Source organism: Emys orbicularis, chromosome 1 (genome assembly GCF_028017835.1).
Source record: "Emys orbicularis isolate rEmyOrb1 chromosome 1, rEmyOrb1.hap1, whole genome shotgun sequence".
In the NCBI taxonomy this organism is placed as follows: Eukaryota; Metazoa; Chordata; order Testudines; family Emydidae; genus Emys; species Emys orbicularis.
Window position 1 is genome coordinate 149,644,284 of NC_088683.1, and position 22,246 is coordinate 149,666,529.

The window sequence follows — 22,246 nt, forward strand, 5'->3', positions numbered from 1 at the left end:
GGCTTCGGTCTATGTGCCAGGCAGGCACGACTTGGACTAGGTGGTCACAGAGCCATCACACATCCTGGCATCCTTGATGTGGAAGACGGAACCCTGATCGGTCTTGGAGGGGATCCCGTTCCCAGGCCTGTGTCCCTCAGTGACCTTGGTCTCCGATGTGTTGGATCTGGGATGGGGAGCCCACCTCGACGGCATCAGCACACAAGGAGTCTGGTTGGAGGAAGATCTTTCCCTGCATATAAACATCAGGGAGCTGAAGTACAGAGATCTGCAGAAACAGAGAAGCAGTTTTAAGTCTCATTACCAGCTACCACAGGACGTCTTCCCTGCTAAGTCATTAGGAATCGGTTCTAAACTGAGCCCACAGAGTCAATGAACGTTTTGCCTCAGAAGTGGACTTTGGTTACAAATGCGCACAGAGCTAGGGTGCCTTAGATTAGGGAGAATTGTTCCGCTGACCTTCAGGAAGTGCATAAGGCTCATCTAGTCAATGAGCGAGAGGAAGGCAGCAATTAGCAGCATTTTGCAGAAAGCAGCAGACAGTGAGCAGCGTATGTTTTAATCTTCACACATACACCCAGAGTATTATTTATTTAGAGGCCACAATGTGCTAGGTGCTTCCCAGACATACAAGCAGACATTGACCAGCTCCAAAAAGCTGCTTGGGAAGCCCATTTTATAAATCAAGAGATAAAGAGATTCCTCCCTACCCTGTAATTTTCACTCCATGCATCTGAAGAAGTGGGTTTTTTACCCACGAAAGCTTATGCCCAAATAAATCTGTTAGTCTTTAAGGTTCCACCGGACTCCTTGTTTTTGTGGATACAGACTAACACGGCTACCCCCTGATAATTTCCTCCCTACCCTGTGCATTTTATGGCTGGCCTACTGGCCTGGCAGCCAGAGGAATAGGTGCATGGCTGACAAACTATCCCATTACCCCCAAATCACTGCAGCATCAGCAGAATGACTGTTGTTGTCTGTTGCCTCTCTTCCAAATATCACTGATAAAGGATCCCACTGTGACATGATCCCCAGGGTACAGCCTGGAGCTGGGATACTCTCCAGCCTGATCTGTCTCTCACAACGCTTTGCTAGTGACAAGCAGCAAACCCCTCCTTGCCCCACTCAGCCACCAGTATATGGAGTTCCACACCCAGTTAGATTGCATGAATCCTCAGAGAGACACTTATGAATCACAGAAAGGCACCAGCCAACTCCCCCCCTCTCCCCAGCCTTGCACTCCAGAGCTGTACCGTCTAGACCTGGTCAGAAGCCTGACCAATGTAGGTTTACTACCCAGTCCGCTCCTTCCTCAATGTGGAGAGGACATGCATATGCCTGTGTAACTCAGCTGAGAACTCCTAAGCATTTCAAGCAAAATACACTGTTTTAGGTAAAATAGAAAACAGAACTACAGAAAGATAGATTTTAAGTAATTATAAGTGGTAGGCATAAAAAGTTAGAGATGGTTACCAAAGAAAATAAAAGGTAAGTGCACAATCTAAATCTTAAACCTTATAACACTAGGCAATATTTAGATCAAGTAGTTTTCTCACCCAACTGGATGTTACAGTTCTTAATACACAAGCTTCACTGGGGATCAATCTCCTTCAGTTCAAGTCTTCTGCCGTTCCAGCATTTTCATTGCTTCCAGCGTAAGTGGGGGAGGGAGAAAGGCCAAGACATGATGCTATTGCCCTTGTTTTATACCCTTGGCCCACGGGCCTCACAGACACTAGCCCAGGCATGTCCTGATGGGCTTTGCTGAGTCCCAGTGATCAAGCAGTCCCCAAATCACAGTGATCGAGCAGTTTCCGTTGTGTAGTTGCATCACACAGTTGATTAATGGGCGGTCAACACCCTCCTGGCCGCAGAGACTCTTCAGCTTGTAACGTATTTTGGTAACAACCATACAGAAAAATCTTATCATCTTATAACTTATACACACTAATGATATACAGATTTGGACAGCACAATGGGTATCAGCAGATCATGACTTTTTATATGATACCTTATATGGCATGCTTCGTATGAAACCTATCATAATTACCTGACATTGGTGAATATGGGGGTTCCAGGGTGTTGCTTTGGGGTACAGAGTGCCACACCCATCCAAGTGCTCTTTACCATACAATATTCAAAGTATAACACCATCCTTTCTAGAAGAAGAGGAAAGTACCTCTGCAATGCAGCCACTTCTGGGGTGGAAGACAACAGCCAACACACTCAGTCACCTAAAAGTGAAAGGTGGGGACATTTTAGCTGGGGCACTCGGGAAACCCCCTATTTTTATGAGAAAAGTCAGGGTTTTGTTTGTTTTTGTTTTGATTCTTTTTTGTTTGTTTGTTTGTTTGCATCTCCTACAGAGCAGCTGCACCAAGATGTTATCACTACTCATGCTCTCCCAGAAGACTGGCATGACTCCTTTCAGCATCATGAGAGGCCACAATATTCTCTCAGTGGGCCTGAAATGAAGACTTCCTACACAGAAATATGGGAGACACTGTTTTCTGGGGTTTTAACTAGCAGGGCATGGTTTGAATTGGAGAGGGAGAATGGAAGGACAAACTGTATAACAGACAAAAGATTCTTTTGCAAAAGTAAGGACTAGCTTCTTGTTGGAGTTGAATGTTGACATTGTCTAGTAAGACCTCAACAGGCAGGTCTAGTTAAATGGCCTTCATACCAGGGTACAACTCGTGCAACATGACTTTGCCAGGAGCTTTTACTCCACCTCTGAATGCTTCTTCTGTGGCACACCAAAATCCTATGCTAAGTGGCCACAAGTCTGGGGAAAGCAATAGTTATAGAATCATAGAAGATTAGGATTGGAAGAGACCTCAGGAGGTCATCTAGTCCAACCCCCTGCTCAAAGCAGGACCAACCCCAACTAAATCATCCCAGCCAAGGCTTTGTCAAGCCGGGCCTTAAAAACCTCTAAGGATGGAGATTCCACCACCTCCCTAGGTAGCCCATTCCAGTGCTTCACCACCCTCTTAGTGAAAGAGTGTTTCCTAATATCCAACCTTCTTGGCAACAAGGGCACACTGCTGACTCATATCCAGCTTCTCGTCCACTGTAATCCCCAGGTCCTTTTCTGCAGAACTGCTGCTTAGCCAGTTGGTCCCCAGCCTGTAGCGGTGCATGGGATTCTTCCGTCCTAAGTGCAGGACTCTGCACTTGTCCTTGTTGAACCTCATCAGCTTTCTTTTGGCCCAATCCTCCAATTTGTCTAGGTCACTCCGGCATATCCACCTCTCCCTCCCTGCTTAGTGTCATCTGCGATCTTGCTGAGGGTGCAATCAATCCGATCATCCAGATCATGAATGAAGATGTTGAACAAGACCAGCCCCAGGACCGACCCCTGTGGCACTCTGCTTGATACCAGCTGCCAACTAGACATCGAGCCGTTGATCACTACCTGTTGAGCCCAACAATCTAGCCAGCTTTCTTTCCACCTTATAGTCCATTCATCCAATCCACATTTTTTTAATTTGCTGGCAAGAATACTGTGGGAAATCGTATCAAAAGCTTTGCTAAAGTCAAGATATATCACGTTCACCACTTTCCCCATATCCACAGAGCCAGTTATCTCATCATAGAAGGCAATCAGGTTGGTCAGGCATGACTTTCCCTTGGTGAATCCATGTTGACTGTTCCTGATCACCTTCCTCTCCTCCAAGTGCTTCAAAATGGATTTCTTGAGGACCTGTTCCATGATTTTTCCAGGAATTGAGGTGAGGCTGATCAGTCTGACTGAACTAACTTCGTTATATCTATACTGATTTATACCTGCCTCTGGAGATTTCCATTACTTGCATCTGAAGAAGTGAGTTTCTTACCCACGAAAGCTTATGCTCCCAATACTTCTGTTAGTCTTAAAGGTGCCACAGGACCCTCTGTTGCTTTTTACAGATTCAGACTAACACGGCTACCCCTCTGATACTTGACACCATGCAAGGCACTGCATTTAGCCATATGGAATGGAAATCTATCAACCTCATGAAGAAACTTGCACAAATACAGACAGATATCATCTTCCTTTCCAAATGCAAACGGATGGACATCATACCAAATGGACTGAAGGTGAAAAATCCATTGCTATCTACATACTGCACAGACCACAGTGAGAGATTATGCCATACACTATCAAAGAAACTGAGGAACCACCTGATCAGCATCCTATACAGCAAACAGAAAAACATCAAGAAAGAGCTCTCCAACCTGGAGACTTTCATAAATAACCAACCCTCCACACAAATGGACTTTACTAAAATAAGACAGGAGATCTACATTACACACTTCACCTCTCTACAAAGGAAAAAGGACCGTAAGCTGTCTAAAATCCTACCTGCCACATGGGGCCACAACAGGGGTACCCCTAACTCACCCAGCAATATCGTCAATTTATCCAGCTACACACTCAACCCAGCAGAAGAGTCTGTCCTATCTCGGGGACTCTCTTTTTGCCCCAGCACACCCACGAACATGATACAGTTCTGCGGTGATCTGGAAGCCTACTTTCGCCGCCTCCGACTCAAATAATACTTTCAAGATAACACTGAACACTGCACTGATACACAGATACCCTCCCACTAACAACACAGGAAGAAGAACTCCACATGGACTCCGCCTGAGGGTCGAAATGACAGGCTGGACCTATACATAGAATGCTTCCGCCGACGTGCACAGGCAGAAATTGTGGAAAAACAACATCGCTTGCCTCATAACCTAAGTCGTGCAGAACGCAATGCCATCCACAGCCTCAGAAACCACCCTGACATTATCATCAAAGAGGCTGATAAAGGAGGTGCTGTTGTCATCATGAACAGGTCTGACTACCAGAAGGAGGCTGCCAGACAACTCTCCAATACCAAATTCTACAGGCCACTTTCCTCAGATCCCACTGAGGAATACACTAAGAAACTGCACCATCTACTCAGGACACTCCCTACACTAACACAGGAACAAATCAACATACCCTTAGAGCCCCGACCGGGGTTATTCTATCTACTACCCAAGATCCACAAACCTGGAAATCCTGGACGCCCCATCATCTCGGGCATTGGCACTCTCACTGAAGGACTGTCTGGATATGTGGACTCCCTACTCAGACCCTACGCCACCAGCACTCCCAGCTATCTCTGTGACACCACAGATTTCCTGAGAAAACTACAGTGCATTGGTGACCTCCCAGAAAACACCATCCTAGCCACCATGGATGTAGAGGCTCTCTACACAAACATCCCACACACAGATGGAATACAAGCTGTCAGGAACAGTATCCCTGATGATGACACAGCACAACTTATTGCTGAGCTCTGTGACTTTATCCTCACGCACAATTATTGCAAATTTGGTGACAATATATACCTCCAGACCAGTGGCACCGCTATGGGCACCCGCATGGCCCCACAATATGCCAACATTTTTATGGCTGACCTGGAACAACGCTTCCTCAGCTCTCGTCCACTCACGCCCCTTCTCTACCTACGCTACATTGATGACATCTTCATCATCTGGACCCATGGGAAGGAGACCCTGGAAGAATTCCACCATGATTTCAACAGCTTCCACCCCACCATCAACCTCAGCCTGGACCAGTCTACACGGGAGGTCCACTTCCTAGACACCACCGTACAAATAAGCGATGGCCACGTTAACACCACCCTATACCGAAAACCCACCGACCGCTACACCTACCTTCATGCCTCCAGCTTCCACCCCGGACACACCACACGATCCATCGTCTACAGCCAAGCACTGAGGTACAATCGCATCTGCTCCAACCCCTCAGACAGAGACCAACGCCTACAAGATCTTCACCAAGCATTCTCAAAACTACGATACCCACACAAGGAAATAAAGAAACAAATCAACAGAGCCAGACGTGTACCCAGAAGCCTCCTGCTACAAGACAGGCCCAAAAAAGAAACCAACAGAACTCCACTGGCCATCACCTACAGTCCTCAGCTTAAACCTCTCCAACGCATCATCAGTGATCTACAACCCATCCTGGACAATGATCCCTCACTTTCACAGACCTTGGGAGGCAGGCCAGTCCTCGCCCACAGACAACCCGCCAACCTTAAGCATATTCTCACCAGCAACCACGCACCGCACCATAACAACTCTAACTCAGGAACCAACCCATGCAACAAACCTCGATGCCAACTCTGCCCACATATCTACACCAGCAACACCATCACAGGACCTAACCAGATCAGCTACAACATCACCGGCTCATTCACCTGCACGTCCACCAATGTTATATATGCCATCATGTGCCAGCAATGCCCCTCTGCTATGTACATTGGCCAAACTGGACAGTCACTACGCAAGAGGATAAATGGACACAAGTCAGATATCCAGAATGGCAATATACAAAAACCTGTAGGAGAACACTTCAACCTCCCTGGACACACAATAGCAGATGTAAAGGTAGCCATCTTACAGCAAAAAAACTTCAGGACCAGACTCCAAAGAGAAACTGCTGAGCTCCAGTTCATTTGCAAATTTGACACCATCAGATCAGGATTAAACAAAGACTGTGAATGGCTATCCAACTACAGAAGCAGTTTCTCCTCCCTTGGTGTTCACACCTCAACTGCTAGCAGAGCACCTCACCCTCCCTGACTGAACTAACCTCGTTATCTCCATACTGATTTATACCTGCCTCTGGAGATTTCCATTACTTGCATCTGAAGAAGTGAGGTTCTTACCCACGAAAGCTTATGCTCCCAATACTTCTGTTAGTCTTAAAGGTGCCACAGGACCCTCTGTTGCTTTTTACAGATTCAGACTAACACGGCTACCCCTCTGATACTATTCTACCTTCAGTTACTCCTGTGCAGCCCCACTGAAGATATCTATTTGAATGCTTTTATCTGAATTTACGTGCCTCTAACAGGTGTGTAAGTAGGTGACTAAGGCCCTGTCTACACTACAAGTACAACTGAATTTTTCTAACCCTAAGTTTGCATATTATACTAAATTTGGCAGAGGTTATCAGTGATAACAGAGAGATAAAAGAACTTACAGAGATTACAAATATATGCACAAACTAAAACAAAAAAAATATTCATCTTGAACAAACAAAAGCAACTGGTATTTTTTTTGGGGGGGGGCTGTTTGGGTGAATACAGATATAAGTGAAGAGAGAAAACTGGGAATCAGGAGTGTGATATTGCAGTTTTATAAGAAGCCTGAGCAGTTTTTGGCTGCATATTCAGTGTCATCATGTTGTAGATCATGGAAGTAATAGTCCCTCACTCTTATCACCAGGTGAAATTAATCCCTTACATGGGATAGAAGTGCAACATAGGCTACAAGGTTGGCCTTCAACATAGCAATGAATTTAATTCATTTAATTATACAAGATGTTCAGAAAGATACTGACAAGCTGGAGAGAGCTCAGATAAGAACAAAAAATTATTAAGGCCAAGCTTTTCAACAAAAGCAGCCTGAATTAAGGTGCCTAAATATGGATTAGGCACCTACCTAATTTTCAAATATGCTGAGCGCCTGATGGCTCCCATTGATCTCATTGTGACACCTGTTGGGTGTGCAGCACTTTTGAAAATTAGGCAGGTGCCTAACATGGCTTTAGGAACCTCACTTTAGGCTCCTATTGTTGAAAAGCTTGGCATAGGAGTTTGTAGAAGCTGACTTATAAGGAAAGACTTAGAGATGAGGACAAGTTGCTAAATGTAGAATTCACTTGAAAATCGGGGACTGAATTTACACTGAACCCAAAGCTTTTGAGGTTCAAATTTCATTTTTTTCTGGCAAAACATGAATCCTGAGCTGCTGCTTGTAACCATGGCTATGTCTGCACTGCAGCTTGGCTAAGTGACCACAAAAAGGAAACTGGATTGTAACAGTCCAGCAGTATGTAAAGGGCAAAAACAGATGTATTGTATTTAGAGCTACTGAGGGGTTATAATAGGAGTAATAGGATGGCGTTAAAGCAAAGGGAAATTTCAGCTGGGTAGAGTCCTGTGTAGATGGGGAATCTGTTAGAATGTGGAATAATCTCCCAAGGGAAGTGGTAGAAGCCCCATTGATTGGGTCATTTAAAACTCAATTGGACAATGCTAAGTGGACCATAAGGAATCATACATTATGCAAGATGAGGGCAGAGGGTTGATAGGAATATGGATTAGTGTGACCATATAGGTATTTTCATCTCTATGGTTCTCTGACCAGGAAAGGGATTGGTGGAAAAAGAAAGGGAAAGCAGTGACAGAACTCAAGTTAGCGATCTCATTATAAAAACACATTGTTGGCAGTGAAGACACAGAGAAGAGGGAGGTGTTATCTATAAGCAGAACTGCACCATGTTAAATTAAGGTATAAAGACCAGCCCTTCCTCCATCCACAGGGCCCTGGAGCCTCCTTCCCTCCTTTTCCATCATCCCTCCCACAAGGCCTGGAACATTCCATAACACTCATGGTGACCCAGACTGTGAGGGTGGAATGGTCAGTTGCAGTACAAAGCACAGCACAGAAAGCAATGACCTACCTCCCTTTACCAGCCTCTGATTGGGCTACCACAAGCAGGTTCAAGTCAGCATAGGTGACATTTTATCCTTCCTTACCTTTTGCTGTGTTTCTGTGTCACTGTCAGAACTAAATTTGTTAGTCTCTAAGGTGCCACAAGTACTCCTGTTATTTTTGCGGATACAGACTAACACGGCTGCTACTCTGAAACCTGTCAGAACTTGACTCTAGTCTGGGTATGGCTCAAAGCTTCTTTTGCTAAAACTACCCCCTTTTCCTGTCCTCAAGAACAAAGTCTCAGTCCCTTTCTGTTGTATTGTTTGACCACTTTAGTGGCAAAAGAGAAATTTTAGCATGCTACTGACATTTTTTGGTGGTAAGTCATAGGGTGTGTGATGACCTTAACAGCCTTTGATTCTCAAGTCCCTTTGCGTGTGTTAAGGGGACATGTATTCCATGCATTGGAGAACACTTGGAAGTGATCATTCAGGGGCCTCTGCCCCTTTATATCTTCTTCAACTGCCACATTAGGTGAAATCACATTTCAAGAGATCAATCTAGCTATCAGATATGCAGATAGAGGTCACACTGAAGGGCGAGCTTCCAGGATCACTCACCAACTGTATTGGGTCATCACATACCACCTTCTTAAACAACTAATGTCTGAAGTACCACATGCAAATGTCTCCTTTATATGCACATTTCTCTGGAGCCTTAATAGGCTTAAGTATTTTGAATTTGACTGATGGAGATCTGCCTCAGGGAATTTGGAAGAGTAGGGTGTTCAGCTGCAGGAGCCTGTGTGGGAAGGCTAGAGGACATGAGATTTATACCTGGTCAAGATTTTTTTGACAAAATGTTTTTTCATCAGCATATGCAGATTTGTCAAAATAGAACCTTTTCACAAGAACCTACAGTTTTTGATTAAACTGTTCTCAGGAGAGGTGCCTCACATCCAAGATGGCATTTCTAGTCAAAGCCAGAAACCCACCCCAGAATAGGCTGGTAGTCAGGGCACTCATGTGGGGTAAGGAAAAACCAGCTTTAAAGCCCTACTCTGGCAGATTTGAACCTGGGTCTCCCACATCCCAGGAAATGCCCAATCAACCATGCTGTTGGTTATTCTTGCATAGGTGGAAGTCTCTTGCTCTCTGTCCATTTTTTTCACAAAACATTTTGAAAGGTCTAAGGTTCATCCTGATATGGAATGGGATCATTTTTGAAATCACAAATGATTTCCCACCCAGCTGTAATGAAGTTAGACCCAGCTGTAATTAAGTTAGAAGGTAGGTGCTCTGGCTGGAGTGCAGTGGGGCTTTGGTGTTGAGTGTCAGGGAGTAAAAGTGCAGGGGGGCTGAGGAGTAGAGAGGTGGGGAATCTTGGCAGGAGGGAGGCTTTACCTGGGTCCCAGGCAGCATCAGCTTCAATTCACCCTTGTTCCAAGGTTTCAGGGTCCCAGGTCCACTCTGAGCCTGGAAGCGGTGCCAGTCCCACTGCAGCTCTGACCTCTCTGGAGAGTCTTTCCCACAGGTCTCCTCCTGCCCTCACCCCATACTTGCAACTCCTTCCCTTTGGTAAAAGGATTGCACAGCCCTCCTCCAGGGAGCTGGCCTGTGATTCAAACAGCCTTTCCCACTCCACAAGTCTCTAGGTTTCAGCCTCACTCCATGGAGTCTCCCTGGGTTCTTGGACTCACACATTTCATCCCCTTGGTTCAGGAGCCCCTAGATCTTCTCCCTGGGGCTGGTTGTGATTCAGGTAGGCTTCCCCATCCCAGGAAGACTCTCTCACAACTTGATGTTCCTCTATAATTCTTCTCTCCAGGTAGGGTGACCAGACATCCTGATTTTATTGGGACTGTCCTGATATTTGCTTATTTGTCCCGCGTCCCGACCTACCTTCGGTTGGGACGCGAATTGTCCCACTATTTTGCCTCCGCTCACAGGCAGAGCGGAACCCGGAGGGGGCTCGCGAACCCCTCCACCCCAACTCCACCCCTTCCTTCCCTCATTGGATCCCTCCCCAAATCCCCCCTGGCCCCGCCTCCAGCCCTGCCCCCTCACTGCCCCATTGGATCCCTCCCCAAATCTCCGCCCTGGCCCCGCCTCTTCCCCAAGCATGCCGCATTCCTCCTCCTCCCCCCTCCCTCCCAGGCTTGCGCTGATCAGCTGTATGGCGGCGCAAGTGCTGGAGGGAGGGTGGAGGTGGAGACGGAGCAGAGGCAAGCTGGTGCGGGGAGGAGGGGGGCGGCGTGGAGCCCCGGGGCGACCGTATTTTTATTTTTTTTTTGCTCCGCTGCTGGGTTGTTGTTTTTTTTATTTCCCCCCCCCGGCGTCCCGATATTTCACCTGTGTGATCTGGTCACCCTATCTCCAGGTTGTCTGCCCTTTCTATCCTCTTGGGAGTCACCTAACAGCTGCGTTTTACCATGTTAAGGAGGTAGCTACCTGAATAACACCTGTCCCCCATTTCCCAGCTAGTCTGCTGTTTCCTTGAATCTGTTTCCTTAAGGAAGCCATGTCATGGAACAGGGGTTGGCTGGCCCTGGGCTCCACTATCTCTTAAAGGGAAAAGACTGTCGTGGAAAAATTTACCCACACATCATTTTAAAATCAGAGACTCAAGCCTGAGGCCCATTTATTGAAAACACACCAATGCGTTGAGGCTGGCAGTATTAAAACTACCAACCGTGATACAAGGTACGTAGAGCCTTTTAAAGCATAAATCCACAAACAAATTACACAGAGGCCTGGTCTACACTAGGAGTTTATATCGAATTTAGCGCTGTTACATCGAATTAACCCTGCACCCGTCCACACCACGAAGCTATTTAGTTCGACATAGAGCTCTTTTAAATTCGACTTCTGTACTCCTCGAAAACGAGAGGAGTAGCGCTAAATTCGAAATGGCAATATCGAATTAGGCTAGGTGTGGATGGAAATCGACGGTAATAGCTCCGGGAGCTATCCCACAGTGCACCACTCTGTTGACGCTCTGGACAGCACTTTGAGCTCGGATGCTCTGACCAGCCACACAGGAAAAGCCCCGGGAAAATTTGAATTCCTTTTCCTGTCTGGGCAGTTTGAATCTCATTTTCTGTTTGGACAGCGTGGAGAGCTCAGCAGCACTGGCAACGATGCAGAGCTCTCCAGCAGAGATGGCCGTGCAATCTAATAGAAAGAGGGCCCCAGCATGGACTGATCGGGAAGTCTTGGATCTCATCGCTGTGTGGGGCGATGAGTCCGTGCTTTCAGAGCTGCGCTCCAAAAGAAGGAATGCAAAGATCTACGAGAAGATCTCTAAAGCCATGGCAGAGAGAGGATACAGCCGGGATGCAACGCAGTGCCGCGTGAAAATCAAGGAGCTGAGACAAGGCTACCAAAAAACCAAAGAGGCAAACCGACGCTCCGGATCCCAGCCCCACACATCACGTTTCTACGAGGCACTGCATTCCATCCTAGGTGCGGCCGCCACCACTACCCCACCACTGACCGTGGACTCCGAGGATGGGATATTGTCCACGGCCGGTTCCTCGTCGGAAATGTTAGGTGACGGGGAAGATGAGGAAGGAGATGAGGAGGACGAGGCAGTCGACAGCGCTTGCACCGCTGATTTCCCCGACAGCCAGGAGCTCTTCATCACCCTTACCGAGATCCCCTACCAACCGTCCACAGCCCTTACCCCGGACACCGAATCAGGGGAAGGATCAAGCAGTGAGTGCTTTAAACATCTAAACATTTCATTTTAACATAACTGGAATATTTATATTGTTAAGAATGGGCTTTTCATTCACTCATTTAAACATAGAAACTTTTATTTATAACAAAACAGGAATATTAACGATATTAGCAATTTGGTGTTCATGATTTATTTGGCTTAGTCAACTATTTAGTCCTAACTATGTATAAAAAATCAAATAATGTCCGGATATTCATGATTAGTCCACCACAGGACGCTCCACTCTGTAGTCCCTTATGCGGCACTTAAAGGAAAAGCCGGTCAATGTGCCCGGGAATGGACAGAGAGTCCTCCTGGGATAGCTCGGCATAGCTCTCCTGGAGGTACCGCTCAAGCATGCACATCAGGTTCCGCGGCAGGGCGATCTTGTTCGGTCCACCATGGTAACACACGTTCCCACGCCATGAGTCCATTAGGTAGTCTGGGATCATGGCACGGCACAGCATGGCGGCATACGGCCCTGGCCTCTGCATGGTCTCCCGAAGCATCCTTCCCCTCTCGGTCTCCGAGATCCTCATGAGAGTAATATCACACATGACGCCCTGCTTTAAATTAGGGAGGGGAATGTTAGTAGTGGGACTGCTTTGCAGCCACGCGGTGGAGGCGGCAGAGGGGCAGCATACAGGGAGCTTTCCCGGGGACAGCCGCGAGGTGGTGGGACAGGGGCAGAGCTCATGCTTCCCTGATTGCTGCCAGCAGAGAGTGGCCTTGCATTCAGTGCGAAAGGAGCCCAGTGCTACTATTACATTTTTAAGCTGCCACAAGTCTACGGCTTACCATGCTTTCCTGCAACAGAAGTAGAGGTGTCCTGCAACGCTTCTCTGATCGCAACTGCAGGACCCCAGGCACTGAAGGCGAGGGCCGAAAATTCGACCTTGTCCTGAGTGCGCATGTGAAAGGTCCAGTGCATGGTGTTGTTCACAGAGAAAGACTATGTTCTTTGTTAGCAACTTCATTTATCTGTCTCAGGAATTCACTCCCTTTTTCCCATTCCCACAGACACATCTGCGAACGTCTCCCAACCCAGCCTGGCATCACACTCCCAGAGGCTAGCGCAGATTAGGAGAAGGAAGAGGAAGACGCGTGAAGACATGTTTTATGAACTTATGGAGTGCTCACGAGAGCAGGCAGCCCAGACGACACAGTGGAGGGAGAACTTGTCACAAATGCACAGAGCAGTCATGGAACGGGAGGAGAGGTGGCGCCAGGAGGACCAGCAGGCTACTCAAACCCTGCTTGGACTAATGAGGGAGCAAACGGAGACGCTCCGGCGCCTAGTGGATGTTCTGCAAGACCGGAGGCAGGAGGACAGAGCCCTGCTGCTGTCTATCTCTAACCGCCCTCCCCCGCCACCAAGTCCCACACCCCCCTCACCAAAAGTCCAAAGAAGGAGGGGCGGCAAGGGCCGTTAAAACTTTCAGTCGGCCCCTGCACACTGCTGCAGCAATGGAAGGCTCTCGTTCCACAAAGTTTGAAAAGTCCTTTCCTACCCATCTCACAGTAGCCCACGTCCAAGTTCCCTCCCCCCCCCTTTTCATGTGCGGTTCATAATAAAACATCTGTTGCTGTTAAGTACTGTTTCCGAGAGTGTCTTTTAGAGGGGATTCTGTCTGAAGGGGGGGAAGGGGTTTGTTACTTGGACAGGACAGTCACCTGTAGCAGGCTACAGAGGCGGGGGCAGGTCCAGCATCAGGACACATACACAGTGCAGTCACCAGTTGCCCTAGTCAGTCAGGGAGGCGGTTTTCATGTTCTGGGGTGCGAGGGGGTTGATCTGTGACTTTGTGGCGGGGGAGGACAGTTAGAGATCTTATGCCGCGGTCCTTATCCTGGATCACAGAGCCACGCAGCAGGGGGTCTGTTACCCTCCGCCCCCTGCCAGAAAGTCACTTGGCCGACACATACACGCAGTCCCGCCCAGGACTGCTGGCAGGCTGCGTTGAAACAACCAATCCAGCACTGCGGAGCCTGTCATTCCCGGAGTTTAGAAGCATCATTTGCATCAGAACACTAAACCCGCCCCCCGCCACAGTCTGCGTCCCCGGTTTAAAACATTCCCGCGAAAACAGTAAGAAAGAGAACTTTGTTCATTAACAAAACGGAACAGATTTTATTTGTTGGGAAGGTGGGGAAGGGGGTATGTAACTTGGAAGGATAGCCAACAGTAACTGGGTAAAGAAACGGGGGCAGGTTCAGCATCTGTGTCCACAAAGTAAACAGTCACTGGAGACCCTGCTCAGTCAGGAACCTGGCTTTCAAAGCCTCCCTGATGCACAGCGCGTCCCGCTGGGATCTTCTAATCGCCCGGCTGTCTGGCTGGGCGTAATCAGAAGCCAGGCTATTTGCCTCAACCTCCCACCCCGCCATAAAGGTCTCCCCCTTGCTCTCACACAAATTGTGGAGCACACAGCAAGCAGCTATCACAATGGGGATATTGGTCTCGCTGAGATCACAGCGAGTGAGTAGGCTTCTCCATCTCCCCTTGAGACGGCCAAAAGCACACTCCACCACCATTCTGCACTTGCTGAGCCTGTAGTTGAATAGTTCTTTCCCTGAGTCCAGTGCGCCAGTGTAGGGCTTCATGAGCCAGGGCATTAGCGGGTATGCAGGGTCCCCGAGGATGACTGTAGGCATCTCCACATCCCCAACAGTTACTTTGTGGTCCGGGAAGTAAAGACCTTCCTGCAGCCGTCTAAACAGACCAAAGTTCCTGAAAACCCGAGCGTCATGAACCTTGCCAGGCCATCCAACGTTGATATTAGTAAACCGTCCCTGATGGTCCACCAGTGCTTGCAGCACCATGGAAAAGTATCCCTTTCGGTTGATGTACTGGCTGGCCTGGTGGTCCGGTCCCAGGTTAGGGATGTGAGTCCCATCTATAGCCCCACCGCAGTTTGGGAATCCCATCTCGGCAAAGCCATCTATGATGAGCTCCACATTTCCCAGGGTCACTACCTTAGATAGCAGTAGCTTGACGATTGCCTTGGCTACTTGCATGACAGCAACCCCCACGGTAGACTTGCCCACACCAAAGTGGTTAGCGACGGACCGGTAGCTGTCTGGCGTTGCGAGCTTCCAGAGGGCTATGGCAACTCGCTTCTGGACAGTCAGGGCTGCCCGCATCCGGGTGTCCTTTTGCTTCAGGGCAGGGGACAGCAACTCACACAGTTCGAGGAAAGTCCCCTTCCGCATGCGAAAGTTGCGCAGCCACTGGGATTCATCCCAGACCTGCAGCACTATGCGGTCCCACCATTCCGTGCTTGTTTCACGGGCCCAGAATCGACGTTCAACAGTATCCACAAGACCCAGTGACAGCGAGATGTCCTGGGCACTGGGTCTCATGTTCTCTGAGAGGTCGGAGCTAGTGTCCGACTTCATGCCGTCACGGTGGTGCCGTAGCCTCCTCTCCTGATTTCTCTGCATCTGCCTCTGGTACAGGTGGATGAGAAGCTGCGAGGCGTTGAGAACTGCCACAACTGCAGCGATGGTCGCAGCGGGATCCATGCTCGCACTGCTGTGGCGTCCGCGCTGTCAGTAATCAGAAAAGCGCGCGAACTGATTTCCCGCCGGCGCTTTCAGGGAGGGAGGGAGGGAGGGCGGGAGTGACGGACGGATGACGACAGGTGCCCAAAAGCACCCTCGACACATTTTTTTACCCAGAAGGCATTTGGGGCTCGACCCAGAATTCCAATGGGCAGCGGGGACTGCGGGAACTGTGGGATAGCTGCCCACAGTGCACCGCTTCCAATGTCGACGCTTGCACCGTTAGTGTGGACTCACAAAGTCTCACAAAGTCGAATTACTGTCCTTAGTGTGGACACACACGTTCGACTTTGTAATATCGATTCCACATAGTCGAATTAACTAAAATCGAAGTACTCTCGTAGTGTAGACAAGGCCAGAGTTACTGTAATAATAACCATATTAGGAATAAGGGAGTCAGGGTCTTGTGGTACTTTCCAGCATTCTTTTGTAACCTTCCCAGAACTGGGCACAAATTAGAGTTAGGAGCTTCTTGGTGGTTTCTGACAGTGACATTTCTTTGCCTTATATGGGGTGTCCATTACACAAATGTTCCCGACAGGGTATGGTTACACAATGGAGTACTGGTACAATTGGAGTAGGGGGAGGCAGGGTTACACAAATGAGGTAGGGGGAGGCATGATGACTCATTATGAATGACTATTTTATGCTTATTGCTACACAAAACCGGTTATTTTATACTTATTGCTTCACACAAGTGGTTATTATATTTTAACAGCCATAGGCACAAATTGCAATTATTCAAGTTGCTGGGGCTTTCCACCCTCCTCTGCCCCCCCTTGTGGGCTAACCCCTGACTGCCACTGTCAGGGAGTCCAATGGCCTAGCCTGCTTCAGGCTTACAGCCTGTCAGCCACAGGGTGGGCCCAGCCAAAGCAGAAGAGCTTGGAAAATAGCGGCCTGCCCTATTTTTCCCTCACAAGACTATGCAGTGAAAGCATACCACTTCCAGCAAGCTCACATACCACCTGTGATACCTGTACCACAGTTTGGGAATGTCTTCTCTAGGGATTTGTATTCACTGCAAAGATAACTGGGGGATAATCTGCAAAAGGCTGATGCTAGAATGGCAATGGTTGAGCCTATGTAAGCCCCATTACTGATGAACAAATTCAAGCCCCACCCTGAGCATGATAAAATGCTTTCATTGAGAGGCAGGTGGCAGTTGTAGGTACAATAAAAGCACTTTCCTGTGAGTTGCTATTAAAGGTCTGAACTTGGCTCTTACCTATAGAAGAGTATAGGGTTTTTTCTGTGGGTTCAGTTTTTACCTTGCTCATTGCATATCTGTTACCAGGGGGCAAAGGACACTGTCCCTATGGAAGAGATAAATTTAAATAAATAAATGGAGATATCCTGTGACATTATGCAGTCTATATGGTTTTATAAAAACATGATAATAAGTGAATATAATGTAACTGGGATAGTTTTATAAAGATTTGATAATAAGTGAATATAATGCAACTGGGATATGCTTCATGCAAAAGGTCTCTTGTAAGGTATCATTACAAAGCTCATAATCTACTGAGTGTGATCATCCTATTTGTAGAAATGTACCACTCTTGTATCTAAAACTAGAAATATAAAACATAACTCTGAGGGCTTATTGTAATTATGTAAAGTGTGGGCCATTAATGATGGTTTGGAATCTTGATGACTCCCATTAACCAGGACCATTGTCTGCAGATGGCTGTGTTTACCTGTTAGTCTTCCTGTATATGTGTGTGCTGGCAAATGGGCAATGAAGTCTTGCAGTGACATGTGATCATGTCACCTGAACTGGAATCCATCTTTAACCTGGTGCTTTTCCAGTGAGGGGGGGTGGAAACCCAGAGGGACAAAGGTTCCCGCCTTATGCAAAAGATATATAAAGGGGTGGAAGAGAACAAAGGGAGAGAGGAGCCATCATGAAGAATCCCCTAGCTATCACCTGAGCTGGAACAAGAGCTGTACCAGGGGAAAGAATTGTGCCCAGGCCTGGAAGGTGTCCAGCCTGAGAAAAAAACTTACTGAAGCATCTCTGAGGGTGAGATTATCTGTATTCAGTTTGATTAGACATAGATTTGCGCATTTTATTTTATTTTGCTTGGTGACTTACTTTGTTCTGCCTGTTCCCACTTGGAACCACTTAAATCCTATCTTCTGTATTTAATAAAATCACTTTTTATTTAGTAATTTACTCAGAGTATGTATTAATACCTGGGGGAGAAAACAACTGTTCATATCTCTCTATCAGTGTTATAGAGGGCGAACAATTTATGAGTTTACTCTGCATAAGCTTTATGCAGGGTAAAACGGATTTATCTGGGTTTAGACCCCATTGGGAGTTGGGCATCTGAGTGCTAAAGACAAGCACACTTCTGTGAGCTGTTTTCGGGTAAACTTGCAGCTCTGGGACAAGTGATTCAGACCCTGGGTCTGTGTTGGAGCAGACGGGAGTGTCTGGCTCAGCAAGACAGGGTGCTGGAGTCCTGAACTGGCAGGGAAAACAGGAGCAGAGGTAGTCTTTGCACATCAGGTGGCAGCTCCCAAGGGGGTTTCTGTGATCCAACCTGTCACAGTGGAGTAGTCGAGCAGGGTCTGTGCACAGCTGATTGCTTTGAGATACTGGTAGTGATTTTAAGTGAGTTTTAAGTGTGGTGGCTGGAGAACAGAAAAAGTGGTTACTGGTTTGTTATTTTCTGTTTCCTTATTTCGGGAAAGGGAAGTAGGGACAGAAAAGGAAGCAAAATAAGTAAGAGTGAAGATCAAAAGAAGCTAAAACTACGCAAGTTGCAAATTGCCCAGAAAGACTGAACAATGGGCGCTGGGAATGTCTCTGTTAACTAAGAAGCCCCTGAGCTGAGTGCATCTCAGGCCTTGGCTACACTTGCGAGTTACAGCGCTGTAAAGGCTCCCCCAGTGCTGTAACTCACTCCCCGTCCACACTGGCAAGGCATTTGCAGCGCTGTATCTCCGTGGTTGCAGCGCTGCATGTACTCCACCTCTCCGAGAGGAATAGTGAGTGCAGTGCTGCTGCTGCAGAGCTGCGGCGCCAGTGTGGCCGCCCAATGCGCTGTGAATGGCCTCCAGAATTATTCGGCAGTATCCCACAATGCCTGTTCTAGCCACTCTGGTCATCAGTTCAAACTCTACTGCCCTCAGGTAACCAACCATGTGACCCACCCTTTACATTCCCCGGGAATTTTAAAAATCCCCTTCCTGTTTGCTCAGCCCGGCGTGGTGTGGAGTGCTATCAGCGAATCTTTCCAGGTGACCATGCCTCCACGCGCCAAGCGAGCCCCAGCATTGAGCAATGGCGAGTTGCTGGACCTCATCAGCGTTTGGGGGGAGGAAGCTGTACAGTCCCAGCTGTGCTCCAGCCGTAGGAATTACGATACCTTCGGGAAGGTATCAAAGGACATGATGGAAAGGGGCCATGACCGGGACAGTGCAGGATTAAAGTGAAGGAGCTGCGGAGTGCCTACCGCAAAGCCCGCGACGCAAACGGCCGCTCGGGTGCTCCCTCCGCGACCTGACGATTCTACAAAGAGCTGGATGCGATACTTGGGGTTAACCCCACCTCCACTCCGAGCACCACCATGGACACTTCAGAGCCGGTGTGGCGGGGGGGAGGAGGAGGAGGAAAACGGGAGTGATGGTGGTGGGCCAGATGGAGGCACCCCAGAATCCCTGGAGCCATGCAGCCAGGAGCTCTTCTCGAGCCAGGAGGAAGGTAGCCAGTCGCAGCAGCCGGTACTTGGTGGAGGACAAACAGAAGAGCAGGTTCCCGGTAAGCGGGTTTTTTTTTCTGGAAGGAATTTTTTCGGTGCGGGCTCTTTGGGAGAGGACGGTTAGGCATGCATGCCTAGATGCAGAATAGTGCATTGATGTGGTTTATCACATCGCGGTAATCGGCCTCGGTAATCTCCTCGAATGTCTCATCCAGAACGTGTGCAATGCGCTTGCGCAGGTTTATCGGGAGAGCCACCGTGGTCCTTGTCCCAGCCAGGCTAACGTGTCCGCGCCACTGTGCCGCGAGGGGCGGGGGGACCATTGCTGCACACAGGCAAGCTGCATAGGGGCCAGGACGGAAGCCGCATTGCAGTAGAAGACCCTCCCTTGCTTCCCAGGTCACCCTCAGCAGCGAGATATCATCCAGGACGAACTCCTGTGGAAAATGTTGGGACAGTGTTCAGTGTAGGTGCCCCCTGAAGCTGTTGGCTCTCCCCAAGGCACAGAAACCCAGAGGACAGTGCAGCCCTGAAACAATCAGTCCCCCTTACTCACCATTTTGAGGCTCCCGTGGGATATGTGTGCTCTGTTTCGGACGGGAAAATTATGCTATTGTGTAGACCCTGTGTGTTTTCTACTCCTTAAGTGCGGGGGGAATCATTACTCTGTCTGGTATAAACAATGCTGCCTCTGTTAAATGTTGCGTTTTGCCTATACAGCTGCATCAACCTTGAGACCTCAGCCGTCCCTCTTATCGCCTGCTCAGAGACTGCAAAGACTCAGGAAGAGACCGCGAAAAAGCAAAGAAGACATGCTGCAAGAAATGATGCGGCAATCTATTAAAGAGAATGAAAAAGCACAGGACTGGAGGGAGAGAGAAAGCAGGATCCGCCAGGAAAACGCAGCGCACCGGCGACAAAGCACCGCGCACCAGCAGCAAAGCACTGATAGGCTCATAAGCATCCTGGAACGCCAAGCAGACACTATCCAGGAGCTGGTAGCCATGCAGAAAGAGGAGCAGTACCGCAAACGCAAACGCCATCTCCCCCTACAGCCCCTGTCCCAAAACTCTTTCCGTTGTGCCCCACTGTCACCTCCAACCCACTTTCCCCAACTTCCGTGTTCTTCACGCCACCCGCTGCTCCCAACACCAGTATCTTCACCACCCAGCCCTGAAAACCACGACCCTTACCCTCTGCACTCAACCCCCATCACCATGCAGTATAGCTGTCCTGAAGTGCAGCACTCACTGCACAGCACACCAGACAGGACATACGCGAATCTGTGATTGTACTGTTCCCCACTCCACCCCCTTGTTTCTTTTCAATAAATAATTTTTTTTTCTTTTCAATAAATGGATTCTTTGGCTTTGAAAACATTCTTTATTATTGCATAAAGTAAAAGACTCCTTAGCCCAGGAAATAAACAGGCACTGCAAGTCTGCTTGTCTGCTTAGCAAACACTGATTCCTAAAGATTGGAACTACTGCACTTCACTCCCGTGCAGGGCACCAGATATCACTGCTGGTTTTCAGCCTCAAATTGCTCCCTCAAGGCATCCCTAATCCTTGCAGCCCCGCGCTGGGCCCCTGTAATAGCCCTGCTCTCTGGCTGTGCAAATTCAGCCTCCAGGTGTTGAACCTCGGAGGTCCATGCCTGAGTGAAGCTTTCACCCTTCCTTTCACAAATATTATGGAGGGCACAGCACGCGGATATAACCGCGGGGATGCTGTTTTCGGCCAAGTCCAGCTTCCCATACAGAGATCGCCAGCGGCCCTTTAAACGGCCAAAGGCACACTCCACAGTCATTCGGCACCGGCTCAGCCTGTAGTTGAACCGTTCCTTGCTGCTGTCAAGGCTCCCTGTGTAGGGTTTCATGAGCCACGGCATTAACGGGTAAGCGGGATCTCCAAGGATCACAATGGGCATTTCAACTTCCCCTACCGTGATCTTCCGCTCTGGGAAAAAAGTCCCGGCCTGCATCTTCCTGAACAGCCAAGTGTTCCGAAAGATGCGTGCATCATGCACTTTTCCGGGCCAGCCTGCGTTAATGTCAATGAAACGCCCACGGTGATCCACAAGCGCCTGGAGAACCATAGAGAAATACCCCTTTCGATTAACGTACTCGGATCCTAGGTGGGGTGGTGCCAGAATAGGAATGTGCGTCCCATCTATCACCCCTCCACAGTTAGGGAACCCCATTTGTGCAAAGCCATCCACTATTTCCTGCACGTTACCCAGAGTCACGGTTCTTCTGAGTAGGATGCGATTAATGGCCTTGCAAATTTGCATCAACATGATTCCAACGGTCGACTTTCCCACTCCCAACTGGTTTGCGACCGACCGGTAGCTGTCTGGAGTTGCCAGCTTCCAGATTGCAATAGCCACCCGCTTCTCCACTGGCAGGGCAGCTCTCAATCTCGTGTCCTTGCGCCGCAGGGTGGAGGCGAGCTCCTCACACAGTCCCATGAAAGTGGCTTTTCTCATCCGAAAGTTCTGCAGCCACTGCTCGTCATCCCAGACTTCCATGACGATGTGATCCCACCACTCGGTGCTTGTTTCCTGAGCCCAAAAGCGGTGTTCCACGGTGCTGAGCATGTCCGTGAATGCGACAAGCAATTTCGTGTCGCGTTACGTGGCTCGATAGCATCGTCGGACTCCTCACCCTCACTCTCACTGTCACTTTGGATCTTAAGGAATAGTTCGACAGCCAAACGTGACATGCTGGCGAGACTTGTCAGCAAACG